The sequence below is a fragment of the Mus caroli genome, chromosome 4 (assembly GCF_900094665.2).
Source record: "Mus caroli chromosome 4, CAROLI_EIJ_v1.1, whole genome shotgun sequence".
Taxonomy (NCBI): Eukaryota; Metazoa; Chordata; class Mammalia; order Rodentia; family Muridae; genus Mus; species Mus caroli.
In genome coordinates this window covers 10,625,314-10,639,819 of record NC_034573.1, presented here as the reverse complement: position 1 = coordinate 10,639,819, position 14,506 = coordinate 10,625,314, and positions in this window count along the sequence as shown.

Here is a 14,506-nt window from a genome sequence, read left to right as displayed (position 1 = left end):
GTGGACTTTACTCTCCACAATAAGATCTGCCCAGTAAGATGAGACTGTACTGCCCATCCAAAAAGACCTTGTGTACAGGAGAAGTTACAATGAAAGAACAGGCTTGTCCTCTGCACAAGCCGCTGCCACTGGGAATGAAATGCAGGCAATGGCTTCACAGCCTGGCTCGTGAGGTTGTGGGACATGGAGTAGATGGAACCAGGCCACATGTGTGAAAAAGCAAGAGTAATGGAACTTCCTATTCCTTGTTAATTCCAAGACAGCATAATCTGAAGCAATCTGAAAGAAATCAGTCCCTTAGGAGCTGACTCATGAAAGTGGTCAGGGCCACTTGCTTATTGCTGACAAAAGTCTCCATGAATATAAGGTGCTACGGGATCTTAGAGGAAGGACAGAGAATGGGGCATGTCCGATCAGACTGGACTGTTGACAGGAGACTTAGGAAGAGTTGCTTCAGCACTGAGTTCAGAACTGGTACAGCTTTGCCCCAGCCTGAGACACTGTCTTCATGAGGTAGGAGAGACGCTGGTAGACCTGGATGAATTAGGCTGGCATAGAATAAAGTTTGTAAACTGCTAACACCATTGGAAGAAAGAGAAAGCTCAGATATAAAACCCTGTCTAGGTCACAGGAAAGCAAATGCAGCAAGATTTCCAGTGTGCTTCAGGGAAATATTGACAGAATGCAAATTCAGTATGTCAGCCCCTGGAAGGCTTCAGTCCTGAGCAAATATTATTGAACGGGTGACTGATACCACAGTAAAGATGACTAAGCTTCTTCCAGAGATGGGCAGGTATGACCATTCCCTTTCCTTCCGCTCCATCACCCACCCACCCACTAAGCTGCGTACTTTTCTCTCCTGCAGGAAACTGTGCTGGTTGTGGAAATTGCTTGCTTAGCCCAGGGTTCTCGCTGCAGGCAGTAAATTGATGAAGAATAATGTTGTGGGGTTTTCACCAGAGAAAACTGCTCACGTATAGGTTACTAGCCAGCTGGTGACTACACTGGGTATTGAGATCCCGGAGTAGCCTTTTGCAGGGTGAGCTTTTAAGCACAAAAACCATGCCTTGGGTTGACATACATCAGTTAGCAAGAACAGTTAACCCAAAGCAGAACTACAGAAGCCAAAAAGCAAGGTTAGGACATTTAGAGACTTTCCCATAATAACAGTCTTGGATGGATTAAGGTTTTTGTTTTCGTTTTAACAGGTGGTGCTCTCCACATGCTGAGTTTCATGGCTTGAATGGTAGCATCTTTCATGGTGACATCGGTTGGGCTGAAGTCTGGGGCCCTGCTCCAAATAGCATTTAGCTGCAGCTAGAGACTGTCCCCAGAGACTGTCAGACCTGAGGAGCTTCTGGGGACACAGCAAGTGAGGGTATATAAGCACTGCCCCTTGGCCCTAGGCCTGTTAGAGCAAAGAGGCCCTGGTCCTCTCAGGGCCATCTGGCCTAGTGAAAGTGCTGAGAGATTCTTGACAGCCCTCTGTGGAAGAACTCCAAGTTGAGAAGGCAGGAGGACCCCAAGAAAAAGCTGCTGTGTGAGAGGCTGACTAAGGTAGTGCCTGCCCTCTATGCTGCTATAGCCAACACTGATCTTTTGGGGAAAGAATTGTTATGAATGATGAAAACTTCCCATGCTCCAGTCATGGAAGATAAAATCATCATCCATGCTAACAACTCTTTTTTTTTTCTTTATTAAATATTTTCTTTATTTAAATTTCAAATGTTATCTCCTTTCCTGGTTTCCCCTCTGAAACCCCCTCTATCCCCTTCTCCTTCCAGTTGCTCACCAACCCACCCACTCCTGCTTCCTGGCCCTGGCCTTCCCCTATATTGGGGAATAGAACCTTCACAGGACCAAGGGCCTCTCCTCCCATTGATGACTGACTGGGCCATCTTCTGCTACATATGCAGCTGGAGTCATGAGCCCCACCATGTGTTTTCTTTGATTGGTGGTTTAGACCCAGGGAGCTCTGGGGGTACTGGTTATTTCATAATGATGTCCTCCTAGGGTGCTGCAAACCCCTTCAGCTCTTGGGTACTTTCTCTAGCTCCTTCATTGGGGATCCTGTGCTTCGTCCAATGGATGTCTGAGAGCATCCACTTCTGTATTTGTCAGAAACTAGCAGAGCCTCTCAGGAGACATCTATATCAGGCTCCTGTCAGCTAGCTCTTGTTGGCATACACAATAGTGTCTAGGTTTGGTGGTTGTATATGGGATGGATACCCAGGAGGGTCAGTCTCTTGACGTTCATTACTTCAGCATCTGCTCCACACTTTATCTCTGTAACTTCTTCCATGGATATTTTGTTTCCCCTTCTAAGAAGGATTGAAGTATCCACACTTTGGTCTTCCTTCTTCTTGAGTTTCATGTGTTTTGCAATTTGTATCTTGGGTATTCCGAGCTTCTGGACATTATCAGTGAGTGCACATCATGTGTGTTCTTTTGTGATTGTGTTACCTCACTCAGGATGATACCCTCCAGATCCATCTATTTGTCTAATAATTTCATAAATTCATTGTTTTTAATAGCTGAGTAGTACTCCATTGTTTAAATGTACCACATTTTCTGTATCCATTCATCTGTTGAGGTACATCTGGGTTCTTTTCAGCTTCTGGTTATTATAAATAAGGCTGCTATGAACATAGTGGAGCATGTGTCCTTATTACATGTTGGAGCATCTTCTATGTATATGCCCAGGAGTGGTATTGCTGAGTTCTCCCGTAGGTCTATGTCCAATTTTCTAAGGAACCACCAAACTGATTTCCAGAGTGGTTGTACCATCTTGCAATCCCACCAGCAATGGAGGAGTTTTCCTCTTTCTCTACATCCTTGCCAGCATCTGCTGTCACCTGAGATTTTGATCTTAGCCATTCTGACTGGTGTGAGGTGGAATCTCAGGGTTGTTCTGATTTGCATTTCCCTGATGATTAAGGATGTTGAATATTTTTTTTAGATGATTCTCAGCCATTTGGTATTCCTCAGTTGAGAATTCTTTGTTTAGCTCTGCACCCCATTTTTTAACAGGGTTATTTGGTTTTCTGGAGTCCAACTTCTTGAGTTCTTTATATATATTGGATATTAGCCCCCTATCAGATTTAGGATTGGTAAAAATCCTTTCCTGGTCTGTTGGTTGACATTTTGTCTTATTGGCAGTGTCCTTTGCCTTACAGAAATAAGCTTTACAGTTTTATGAGGTCCCATTTGTAAATTCTTGATCTTAGAACACAAGCCATTGGTGTTCTGTTCAGGAATTTTCCCCCTGGAATTTCACATCTTAGAGGCTCTTCCCCACTTTCTCCTCTATAAGTTTCAGTGTCTCTGGTTTTATGTGGGGTTCCTTGATCCACTTAGACTTGAGCTTTGTACAGGGAGATAATAATGGATCAATTTGCATCCTTCTACATGCTAACTGCCAGTTGAGCCATCACCATTTGTTGAAAATGCTGTCTTTTTTCCACTGGATGATTTTAGTTCCTTTCTCAAAGATCAAGTGACCACAGAAGTGTGGGTTCATTTATGGGTCTTCAATTCTATTCCATTGATCTACCTGTATGTCACTGTATCAGTACCATGCAGTTTTTATCACAATTGCTCTGTAGTAGAGTGTGAGGTCAGATATTGTGATTCCACCAGAAGTTATTTTATTGTTGAGAACAGTTTTTACTAGCCTAGGATTTTTGTTATTCCAGATTAAGTTGCAAATTGCCCTTTCTAACTCTGTGAAGAATTAAGTTGGAATTTTGATTGGGATTGCATTAGATCTATAGATTGCTTTCAGCAAGATGGCCATTTTTATTATATTGATCCTGCCATTCCATGAGCATCAGAGATCTTTCCATCTTCTGAGATCTTCTCCAATTTCTTTCTTCAGAGACTTGAAGTTCTTATCATACAGATCTTTCACTTCCTTAGTTAGAGTCACACCAAAGTATTTTATATTATTTGTGAATATTGTGAAGGGTGTTGTTTCCCTAATTTCTTTCTCAGCCTGTTTATCCTTGTGTAAAGAAGAGCCCCTGATTTGTTTGAGTTAATTTCTTATCCAGCTACTTCACTGAAGCTGTTTATCAGGTTTAGGAGTTCTCTGGTGGAATTTTTGGGATCACTTATGCATACTATCATATCATCTGCAAATAGTGATTTTTTTTTACTTCTTTCTTTCCAATTTGTATCCCTTTGATCTCCTTTTGTTGTCTAATTGTTCTGGCTAGGACTTCAAGTACTATATTGAATAGGTAGGGAAAGAGTAGGCAGCCTTGTCTAGTCCCTGATTTTAGTGGGATTGCTTCAAGTTTCTCTCCATTTAATTTGATGTCGACTACTGGTTTGTTGTAAGTTGCTTTTATTGTGTTTAAGTATGGGCCTTGAATTCCTGATGGTTCCAAGACTTTTATCATGAATGGATATTGGATTTTGTCAAATACTTTCTCAGCATGTAATGAGATGTTCATGTGGGTTTTTTCTTTGAGTTTGTTTATATAGTGGATTGCTTTGATGGATTTCCATATGCTGAACCATCTCTGCATCTCTGAGATGCAGCCTACTTGATCTTGATGGATGATCATTTTGATGTGTTCTTGGATTTAGTTTGCAAGAATTTTATTGAATAATTTTGCATCGATATTCATCAGCAAAATTGGTCTGAAGTTCTCTTTCTTTGTTGGGACTTTGTGTGTTTAGGTATCAGAGTAATTGTGGTTTCATAGAACAAATTGGGTAGAGTACCTTCTGTTTCTATTTTGTGGAATAGTTTGAGGAGAACTGGAATTAGGTCTTCTTTGAAGGTCTGATAGAACTCTGCCCTAAACCCATCTGTTCCTGGGTGTTTTTTGGTTGTGAAACTATTAATGACTGTTTCTATTTCTTTAGGGGATATGGGACTATTTAGATCATTAATCTGATCCTGATTTAACCTTGGTACCTAGTATCTGACTAGAAAATTGTCCATTTCACACAGGTTTTCCAGTTTTGTTGAGTATAGGATTTTGTAGTAGGATCTAATGATGTTTTGGATTTCCTCAGATTCTGTTGTTTTGTCTCCCTTTTCATTTCTGATTTTGTTAATTAGGATATTGTCTCGGTGCCCTCTAGTTAGTCTGGCTAAGAGTTTATCTATTTTGTTGATTTTCTCAAAGCACCAGCTCATGGTTTGGTTGATTCTTTGTACAATTCTTTTTGTTTCCACTTGGTTGGTTTCAGTCTTGAATTTGATTATTTCCTGCTGTCTACTCCTCTTGGGTGAACTTTGCTTCTTTTTATTCTAGAGCTTTCAGGTATGCTGTATAGTTGTTAGTGTATGCTCTATCTAGTTTCTTTTTGTAGGCACTGAGATTTATGAATTTTTCTCTTAGGACTGCTTTCATTCTGTTCCATAAGTTTGGGAATGTTGTTGCTTCATTTTCATTAAACTCTAAAAAGTCTTTCATTTCTTTCTTTATTTCTTCCTTGACTAAGTTATCATTGAGCAGAGTGTTGTTCAGCTTCCACGTGTGTGTGGGTTTCTTTTTTTTGTTTTGTTTTGTTTTTTGGTTTCTCGAGACAGGGTTTCTCTGTGTAGCCTTGGCTGTCCTGGAACTCACTATGTAGACCAGGCTGGCCTCGAACTCAAAAATCTGCCTGCCTCTGCCTCCTGAGTGCTGGGATTAAAGGCGTGCACCACTACACCCGGCTGTGTGTGGGCTTTCTATTCTTTATGTTGTTATTGATGATCAGCCTTAGCCCGTGGTGATGTAATAGGATGCATGGGATTATTTCAATATTTTTGTATCTGTTGAGGCCTGTTTTGTTACTAATTATATGGTCAATTTTGGAGAAGGGCTCATGAGGTGCTGAGAAGAAGGTATATCTTTTTTTGTTTTTAGGATAAAATGTTCTATAGATATCTGTTAAATCCATTTATTTCATAACTTCTGTTAGTTTCACTGTGTCTCTGTTTAGTTACTGTTTCCATGATCTGTCTATTGATGAGAGTAGGGTATTGAAGTCTCCCACTATTTTTGTGCACGGTACAGTGTGTGCTTTGAGCTTTAGTAATGTTTCTTTTATGAATATGGATGCCCTTGCATCTGGAGCATAGGTATTCAAAATTGAGAGTTCATCTAGGTGGATATTACCTTTGATGAGTATGAAGTGTCCCTTCTTGTCTTTTTTGATAACTTTAGGCTGAAAGTCAATTTTATTTGATATTAGAATGGCTACTCCAGCTTGTTTCTTCGGACTGCTTGCTTGGAAAATGGTTTTCCAGCCTTTCACTCTGAGGTAGTGCCTATCTTTGTCCCTGAGCTGGGTTTCCAGTATGCAACAAAATGTTGGGTCCTGTTTACATAATCAGTCTGTTATTCTATGTCATTTTAATTGAGGAATTGAGTACATTGATATTAAGAGATATTAAGGAAAAGTAATTGTTGCTTCCTGTTATTTTTGTTGTCAGAGCTGGGATTCTGTTCATGTAGCTATCTTCTTTTAGATTTGTTGAATTATTATTTTCTTGCTTTTTCTAGGATGTAGTTTCCCTCCTTGTGTTGTAGTTTTCCCTATATTATCTTTTGAAGGGCTGGGTTCGTGGAATGATATTGTGTGAATTTGGTTTTGTCATGGAATACTTAGGTTTCTCCATCTATGGTAATTGAGAGTTTTTCTGGGTATAGTAGCCTGGGCTGGCATTTGTGTTCTCTTAGGGTTTGTATGACATCTGCCCGGGATCTTCTGGTTTTCATAGTCTCTGGTGAGAAGTCTTGTGTAATTCTAATAGGTCTGCCTTTATATGTTACTTGACCTTTTCCCCTTACTGCTTTTTAATATTCTTTCTTTGTTTTGTACGTTTGGTGTTTTGACTATTATGTAACAGGAGGAATTTCTTTTCTGGTCCAAAATATTCGGGGTTCTGCAAACTTCTTGTGTGTTCATGGGCATCTCTTTCTTTAGGTTAGGAAGTTTTCTTCCTTTGACAAAATACAACACCCTTTCAGGTTAAAAGTCTTGGAGAGATCAGGAAATCATTACACATACTTAAACATAATAAAAGACATGTATAGCAAACCAACCACCAACCTTAAATTAAAGCAAGAAAAATTGGAAACATTTCCACTAAAATCTGGGACAAGACAAGGTTTCCCACTCTCCCCCTCTCTATTCAATAAAGTACTTGAAGTTCTAGCTACAGCAGTAAGACAACAAAAGAATATCAAGGGGATACACATTGGCAAAGAAGTCAAGGTGTCACTATTTGCAGATAATAGGATAGTATAAATAAGCAATCCCCCAAAATTCCACCAGAGAACTCCTATAGCTGGTAAAGAACTTCAGCAAAGTGGCAAGATATAAAATTAACTCAAACAAATCAGTAGCCTTTTTTATACAAATGATAAACAGATTGAGAAAGAAATCAGGGAAACAGTACCCTTCACAATAGCCACAAATAATATAAAATGTTTTGGTGTAACTCTTATGAATAAGTGAATGATCTGTATGACAAGAACTTCAAATCCCTGAAAAACTAATTCAAAGAAGACCTTAGAAGATGGAAAGATCTTCCATGCTTATTGATTGGTGGGATTAGCATAATGAAAATCTTACCAAAATCAATCTACAGATTCAATGCAATCCCCATCAAAATTCCAACCCAACAGACTTCTAAGGGATAATAATAAAATAAAATAAGATAAGATAAATCAAAGCAAACACATTGGAATAGGACAAAACAAACGGGAGGGAAAAAGCCCAAGAAAGGCACAAGAAACAAACATATATGCAGAGACCCTCTTGTTCTCTTGTTCTAACACTGAGGAATCCTATAAAAAACAAAAACAAAAAAACAGAAGCCAAGGAGAAAGAGAGAGAGAGAGAGAGAGAGAGTGAGTGAGAGAGAGAGCGAGAGAGAGAGCGAGAGAGAGCTAGAGAGAGAGAAATTAAAATAAAAAAAATACAATTTAGAATAGAAAACTCCCTGACAGGATATTTAAGACAAGGAACCTCTAATGATGTCACTGAGCCAGTTATCTGTTAGCCATCTAACACTAGGCAGGTGGCCTACCCTTAAGAGTAGTTTGTTTCCCCAGTGAGATTTCCTTGGAGAAACCTAGTTTTCATTTGCAAGTGGTTGTCAGTTGGAGGTTGCTTCCAGTTTAGTGATGGGAGCATGTGTCTATTTTCCCTTTCAGTTCTAAGCCCCCCGATACAGGTTCTTCGCATGCTGCCTAAGCCTCTGTGAGTCCTGCTGTGTTTACAAGGCCTTCTTTCCTTGGTGTCCTCCATCCCTCTGGCTCTTACACTCCTCTGCCTCCTCTTCTGCAGGGTTCTCTGATCCCTGAGAAGAAGGATTCGATGGAGACATCCTATTTAGGGCTGAGTGTTCAGAAGTCTTTCAGTCTCAGGTTATTATCTGGCTTTGGTTCTCTGTATTTGTTCTTATCTACTGCAGAAGGATGCTTCTCTGATGATGGCTGGGCATCATCCTGAACTATGAGTACAAAGAATGTCATTAGCAGTCATTTTATGGTTTATTGTCTTTTAAAACAATAGTATTTGGCTTTACTCTATATCCCTGAACTATTGGTCACTCAAGTAGTATACAAATTTCATTTCATAGAGTGGGTCTTAAGTCAAATCAGATATTGGTTGGTTACTCCCATAAGCTTTGTGCCAAGATTGCACTAGCATATTTTACAGGCAGGATACCATTATCAATTAAAGGTGTCGGAGCTGGTTTGCCTTTTACATTTCACTTTTGGAATGTGCAGAGTACCTTCAGGTACCAAGAATACTAGCCTGTAGAAGTGGTGGCTCTAGGGAGGCAGCAGCTCGACTTCTCTATGTTCAGTAAGTAAGTGTAGTCTTCAGCAACGGGGACTTGCCATCAGTTTATGCAGAGCAACCAATAGTTTCAAGAACAGCCTGGTTGTTTGTTGTATTAGTCAGGGTTCTCTAGAGTCACAGAACTTATGGGTAGTCTCTATATTGTAAGGGAATTAATTGATGATTTACAGTCTGTAGTCAAACACTCCAACAATGGTCAGCAGCAGCTGTGAATGGAAGTCCAAGGATCAAGCAGTTACTCAGTCCCACACAGCAAGCAGGTGAAGAAGAGAGAGAGAATCTTCCTTCTTCCAATGTCCTTATGTAAGTCTCCAGCAGAAGCTGTTTCCCAGATTAAAGGTAGGTGCCACCATGCCTGGATCTGGGACTTGTTTTGTCCCAGATGACCTTGAACTCAGATCTCCCTGTCTTAATCTTCTGGGATTCATAACCACTATGCCTCAAGATCTCCATGCCAAGATCCAGGTCAGAAACTTGTATCTCCCAGCCTCCAGATTAGGAGCCTTCCAATTCTGGATTGTAGTTCATTCCAGATATAGTCAAGTTGACAACCAGGAATAGCCACTACATTTGGCTATTTCTTTAGATCCACTTAGTATGTGTATACCTTTTAGGAAGTTTCTACTGTGTTAGCTTTCCATACTACATTTCAAGCAATCCTTAATTTTAGCTGTCTTTTCTCCTATTTCCCTTCTCACTCCCTCCTCCTTTCTCCTCCCCACTCGATCCTCCCATTCCAGTCCCTCTTCCATTCTCCACCCATTACTATCTATTCTACTTCCTTTCCTTAGGCATAGCTAACTGCCCTCCCTAGTTCTTTACTCTGTACCTTCTCTCTGTGGTTCTAACGATTGAAGCTTGGCTAACATTGACTTAACAGCTAATATTCACATATAACAAATACAGCCATATTTGTCTTTCTGGTCTGGGTTAACTCACAGTGGATGATATATTTTGTAGTTCCATTTATTTACCAACATCCCTGGATAGTGTGGCTGTTGGGTTCCCAGGGAATCTCAATGTAGCATCTTATAAATACCTTAAATATTAAATACCTTATTATTAAGAGTTAGAATAGTAGCTATACAAGACTAGAGTATAGAGATTGTCTGAAGAAGTATGTATTAAGAACAGTATGAACTAGACAAGTGATTATACATAAAGTTGGTAGTTTAAAATGGCATAATCTTCATTCTCAGTAATTTGTAATGTGTCATTAAAAATTAAATACTGGAGTTTTCTGCTTGTTTTTATGGGATAAATGTAATAAAATTGGAATTGTTTTGTTTTATTTTCTTTCTCCAGTGCTTTCATTCTTACATCTATTTACCATGTTACTTGAAATAAAGCCCACTAATGACCCAATTTCAGTCTGGGTAAAAAGCTACCACTGAAGTAACCTTATGAGAACTCTTAGGATTTCCAAAATTTGGTACTACAATATTACTTTTACAATATAAGTTGAAGGATTTTTTTCAACAAAATGAAATTAGAGCATCACATGACACGCTACACAGAGAATAAGAGCCAGACATGAAAATTGTATTAGTCAGTGCCTTAGCCTTAGTATTGTACTTTCTCCAAAAAAGAAGTAACTATTACAAGAAGAAATGGTGTTATTCAACAGCAATCCCTTATTTCTCATTAGCTCTTGCTACAATTCACTATGCTCTGGATTATGTGAGCTAATGAATTCTGACTCATCATTTAAAATCTCCCAAGATCTTGGGTTTCTTTTTAATCTTGGTTTTACAACAATCCTTTTTTTTTTTTTTTAACTAAGTGTTATAGTACAGATGAAAGGCACCAACAAGCCTTGAAATCAGTTGGGTTTTGCTATTCATTATGTGGTGCTAAGCCAATTAACATTCCGAGCCTCCTTTTCATGGCTAGTGGTTACAGAGTATAGATCCTTGTCATTACTTTACTTTCAAGCTTCGTACTAATTGGAGGCATCATCCACATGGGATCCTGAAAGGAAACAATCCTAAGTTTAATCCAAATAATACCTGCGTCTTAACAATAGTTTCTTGCTGATGGACTGCATGCTAATACAAAGGTGACACCATTTTTTTTTTTTGATGCCGATTAAAAAATGTTTTTCTTTTCTTTTTTTTTGAATATTTTTTTTCAAAAAAGATTTATTATATGTAAGTACACTGTAGCTGTCTTCAGACACCCCAGAAGAGGGCATCAGATCTCATTATGGATGGTTGTGAGCCACCATGTGGTTGCCGGGATTTGAACTCGGGACCTTCGGAATAGCCAGTCAGTGCTCTTAACTGTTGAGCCAACTAGGCCATCTTTTGATACATATGCAGCTAGAGTCAAGAGCTCCGGGGTATTGGTTAGTTCATAATGTTGTTCCACTTACAGGGTTGCAGATCCCTTTAGCTCCTTGGGTACTTTCTCTAGCTCCTCCATTGGGAGCCCTGTGATACATCCAATAGCTGACTGTGACCATCCACTTCTGTGTTTGCTAGGCCCTGGCATAGCCTCCTACTTACTTCCTTTGAGCTTCTCAGCTCCAAACTTTGTCTCTGTAACTCCTTCCATGGGTGTTTGTTCCCAATTCTAAGAAGGGGCAAAGTGTCCACACTTTGGTCTTCATTCTTCTTCAGTTTCAAGGTGATACCATCTTTAGGAGAGATCACTAGAGAATATTAACAGCCCTCACTGTATTACTGCAGCTTATATTCTAACTACTGGCAATATTTCTATTTATCCACACAGAACAAATTATATGATTAGTCATAAATATAATCTATCAATAAAAGCATACACATACTTACACACCAGCCTTCAGATAAGAGAGTTTACCTGTTGAGCCATCGTACCATCCTCAGTTTGTTCTTAAAGACATATTTATCATGTTCTCCTGACCATGCCCACAAACAACCTAACATGAAGCAGTTGGAAGCAGTGTGGAGCCCATAAACTTGGGAATTTCAATGGCCTTCATCCCAACTGACTACCTCTGTCCTTTCCTGCTAATAATTCGTCTGACAAAGCATTATATATATATATATATATATTTACCTAACTATGTATGCTAATAACTAATATATATATATATATTATATATATATATATATTTACCTAACTATGTATGCCTCTAACTACATTACCACATGGCAAGAATAAAAAAGCATTTGTTTATTCAATATATTGAATGTCAAGATATTGAAATTAGAAATATATAAACTGAAAGATTTTAGACTCATTTGCATTCAGTTTTATTATCCTATACGTTAGCATTCCTTCTAGGCTATGTCCCAGTTACCTGGCAACATCAAGGTATGCCTGACTCACTATAAAAGGGGCTGTTTGCCCCCTCTTCTCTCTCTTATGCTCTTATTCTCTGTCCCTTCTCTCCTTGACCCTTCTCCCTCTCTCCCCATCCCCATCCCCCTCCATTTGATCCTGCTCCGCCTTGGGAAGGGATGCCCCAGCATGGGTCCACACAGGTATCCTTTCTACCTCAAGATACCTGGCTCTACCAAACATACTCTTGTTTCCTCTTTTTTTTTAAAATTAAATACAACACTATATAAATTGTTCCAAGCTTCATTCCTTTAAATAGTTTTCATACCATTAAAAATTTCATGTGATTTTCCCTAACTGTAGCCATTTCAGTTGGTGTTCTTGATTGGCTGTGTTATAGCACCTGCTATGGCCTGCCTCCAGCATAGTTGTAGTCATTTTGTTTCATGTCTGGCAGCTATTTTGCATTGTTGCTGTAATATGCCTGCCAGTCATTGACATATAGAAGTGACTTGGCTCAGTGCATGGACATACTGACCACATACCCTGTTTAGTTCTTCATGTTGTGAATATTCTGTGAGAGGTTTGCCAATGTTAAGAAATTTCACAAAGCCTTTTGTAGGACCTATGAAATCAGAGGTCAGTATGAACTGTTATGTCTAAAATATCTTGAGATAGAGCTGGCCACCGGGAAAGACTTCTTGCACCTGTGTATGAACTCATTGTGTTTTTTGTGATTTTTTTTCCTTTATAAGCTGACAGAGAAAGATGTCCATTGTCATCATTCTGAACTATGTCCCTGTTCTGACCAATAATAGGGTGTGTATTCAATAAACCACCCCTATCTGACTGAGATTAGTGTTCATGTGGTTTGTGGAGCACCTCTTAGACCACAACATCATTAAGCAAAAAGTTTCAGAGAAAGTTCTTTACTGACATATTTTCTTAACCCATGAAAATTTAAGAATTCCCTCCAGTTGCTGTATTAATTAGTTTTCTGTTGTTGTGATGAAATATTACAATGAGGCCAACTTACAAACTAAACAACTTATTTGGCATATTTGGTTTTCACAGGATTAGAGTCCATGATGGTGGAGTGGAAACAAGATGGTGAGAGCTGAATCTAAGGACTTATGCCTCCAACCACAGGATGGAATCAGAAAAACAACAAAACATCACTAACAACCGCAAGAAAACTGGGATGACACATTTTTGGAATCAAAAGCACATCCCCAATGACATACTTTCTTCAGCATTGAAATACCTCATGTAGCACCGCCCATATAGCACCACCAACTGGGGACCGTGTTTTCAAATATCTGAGCCTTTGGGGGTACATTCTTATTCAAACCAACTTCCACTTCCTGACCCTATAGCCTGATGTCCACATCATAATGCAAAATGTATTTAGTCTAACTCCAAAAATTTCTAGTCTCTAAGCCTGGCAGGGTATACAGCTCTCATATAAAAACTACATTTCTCTGTGATTTTATTACACTGCTTTTTGGCTTTTTAGAGTTGCAAGAAAAAATATCTTAGATCATAACTGGATTTCTTAGTCTAGATACTTGTATAACACTCCCCCACAACATTGAAATTAAACAAAACAAAACAGGATACATATAGATGTTTTTTTCTCTTCACCAAAATTAATTTAAATGTACCCCTGTAGCGACTATTCCTGGATGTCAACTTGACTATATCTGGAATGAACTACAATCCAGAATTGGAATGCTCACCTATGATCCTAATCTGGAGGCTGGGAGATACAAGTTTCTGACCTAGATCGTGGCATGGAGATCTTCAGGCATAGTGGCTATGAATCCCAGAAGATTAAGATAGGGAGATCTCTGAGTTCAAGGTCATCTGGGATTAAAGGCGTGGTGTCACACACCTTTAATCTGCGCCACACCTTCTGAAGACTTCCCTAAGTACATTGGAAGAAGGAAGATTCACTCTGTCTTCTTCACCTGCCTACCTTGTGGGACTGAGCAACTGCTAGATCCTTGGACTTCCATTCACAGCTGCTGCTCACCATTGTTGGGGAGTTTGGACTACAGACCGTAAGTTATCAATAAATTCCCTTGCTATATAGAGAGACTTCCCATAGGTTCTGTGACTGTAGAGAACCCTGACTAATACAACCCCTTACAGGTTTATACAGTTGTAGGTGCAGTTCATTATTCATCCCTGGAAATAAGTTTTCAATTATTTCCAGAAATATTATTTCAACTTCATTTGTTTTGTTCTGTCTCAGGCATTTATATAAAAAAGAATATATTTGTCTATCTATTTATTTTTGAGACAGGGTCTCACCTATGTAACTTTCTAGACATCCTGGAACTCCCTATGTAGACCAGGCTGGCCTCGAACTCACAGAGATCTGCCTGCCTGCCTCCTAAGTGCTGGGATTAAAGGCCTA